Here is a 2,890-nt window from a genome sequence, read left to right on the forward strand (position 1 = left end):
TCTCTCTCTCTCTCTCTCTCTCTCTCTGTCTTCTAAATTGGCTTTTACCTCCCTCACCTACAAGAGGCCATAGGCCTGAGAATCTGTGATGCTACTGCCCTTCCTTCTACTCAGTTTATACCCCAACCCCTGCACCCTAGATTAAAGAGATTTGGAAGTTAGACCAAGAGATGCCTTAAAGTCTTTTCTTATTTGAAACATCTTTTTCAATTCTTTGAAACTTTTTCATATATTAAAAAATCTTTGCAAGTATAACCTCTTATGATTTCTCTCTTTTTCATGATTCACATTCAGCTAGGCTGGTTAAAATTAAAAGGAATAAAAAGTAACAGAATCACTTTATCCGTGGTAATTATTAAGAGGCAACTATAATTTGAAAACCTAAGTCTTCTCATGGGGGTGAGATATATTACATCTATACTTGCACCTTTAATTGTCTTTTCTACTTAATTTTTTCTGCTCCAGAAAAATTACCCTCCAAGCAAACAAATGAAAAAAAAAGAAAGAATATATTTGAGTTTTAAGTAGATACAATTTAATTTATCTACACTTCTCCTACAAAATTAAATGGGTAGGAATGTAGGGTCCAGTCTTTGAAGATACATAAAATCACCTAGTTCAGTGTTTCTCAACCAGGGGCAATTTTGTCTGCCAGGGGATTTTTGGCAATGTCTGGAGACATCTTGCATTGCCACAAATTGGGAGGGCAGCTACTGGCACCTAGTGGGTAGAGCCCGGAGACACTACTAAACATCCTATAATGAAGAGGACAGTCCCCCTAACAGAGAATAATCCAACCCAAAATGTCAACATCAATGTTGAGAAACACTGGTCTAGATTTATGAATGGTCCTGGAAACATGAAACCATTATGTTTCCATACAAAAGAAATAAATCATGTATTCTCATTAATAAATAGTAGATGCACTAAGTCAGGCAGCCATAGAAATAGCAGTAAATTTAAAGGTACTACATAAATTTGAGTGCAAAGACTAAAGAGGTGGGACTTCTCTCTTCTCCCTTTAATAGAGGCTTACTGTGCTACAGAGCAATTTAGTAGTTAGCCACCAAAGTATGTTGCTGCCATCTAGGGCCTGAAAAGAGGATCCTCAAAAGCACCCCATTCCTAGATCCAAGGGCACAGCTACAAGATTTACAGGCATACAAGGCACTCATTTCCCACATTCATAATATTGAAAAGAAAAAAAAATACTTTGGGTTTTATGGCAAGCAACTGTTTACGACTTTTTGAAAAAACATATGAAAGAGTCTACAGTGCCTTCAGTTAATTTGTTTTTCCATTTCATGTGTGTGGTGTGAAACGGAAAGTTTCTGATAAGGGCGAAAGGAGTTTTGTGGCTGTTTTATTTTCACTGGTAACTAGGGAAGAGGGAAGATCAATCAATGATCCCAGAATTCTTTGAGAGGGCCTGTCTTTCTACTCATTCTTTTCTTTGGATCACAGCAAGACAATGGTAAGTTCTAGGTAACATAAATCGAGGGAATTTCTTTGCTTTTAAAATATACATAAAATTTAAAATACGAAATTAAAAATTTTGTATCTAATTAAATGGAAATTAAGAAGAACCAGAGTGTAGACAGAAATCTTTCTCCAGCCAAACACATTATTACACACACACACACACACACACACACACACACACACACACACACACACACACCAGTTTATAAAGATAACAGTCCTGAAAGAACTTCTCTAAGAGCTTTGAGAAGAGTGGAAAAGCAATTTACACCACTTTCCCTGCAGTTCCCAGAGAAGCAGGACCTCAGGCCGGAAGAGTACAGTGCGTGCAGTTATAAGCTCTTTCCATTCTTTCTGGTGGTCTTCTTCAAGCTTTATCATGGCTGGATGGGTTGAACCTAAACTATTTTTCATGTGTTAGAGGCAGAAAGCTTCTGACTTATTCGCCATAAGGATTCCTACACAACTTAAAGCAATGAGAAAACGTATTGTAACCTTCACGATGTGCCTTTTGAATAGGTTCTGAACTCTATTTCTGTGTTTTAGAAAAAGAGATTATTTGTTTTTTTAAGATTAGGGCATTTTGTCCTGACTCATCCAGGCCTCTAGATCCAAAACCAGCTCATAATTCAGGCTAGTTGCATAAAATGAGTTGGCTCTTCCTCCTCGCCATTTTAATGGAGTAGCCCGACCTCCCTCTCTAACTTTGCTGGGGTCCTGCAGATACTGCAATCTAGAGCTTATTCTATTGAGGGGAAAAGCCTTGAGGGAAACAATCATTAGAGCAAGAGAAGAGAAACTCATGTTATAGCTAAGACATGATTCCATAATTGGCCGAAAGAAGAATTATCTGATGATCTATGCGACCTCTTTTTACAGACCACAGACCACAAGTGGATGGAAGGGTGGATGGATGGATGGATGGATGGATGGACAAATGAATGGATGAATGTATAGCACAAAATTTCCATTAGAGGTCCAGCATTTCGATGAATTTTCTATAGCCCAAATCTCCTAAACAAAGAATCTCATGCAAAGAATCTAAGTCCTTTCTTAGACAAATGTAAAGTGTTATTTAGGACAGATACTATTATGATGTTAGATACACATTTACATTATATTAAACATTAATGTGTTTAGGTCACACCAAAAAAAATCATCTATTTACCTACCACAGAGAGCTATTGTGAAAATCAAGTGAGATAAGGCAAAGAAAGTTCTTAAAAATTCTTATAAGCACACTATGCATATATAAGATGTCACTATTATTAGCAAATACGATAGAACTGAATTGAAGCAACCCATATGTCACAGAGACAATTTTCCTGATGGCATGTGTCCATGGACGCACATGCTTATTTCTTCAAAGATCACATATTTTGAACTACCCTTTCCCCCACCATGTTTC

This window comes from Pteropus vampyrus, unplaced genomic scaffold (genome assembly GCF_000151845.1).
Source record: "Pteropus vampyrus isolate Shadow unplaced genomic scaffold, Pvam_2.0 Scaffold181, whole genome shotgun sequence".
In the NCBI taxonomy this organism is placed as follows: Eukaryota; Metazoa; Chordata; class Mammalia; order Chiroptera; family Pteropodidae; genus Pteropus; species Pteropus vampyrus.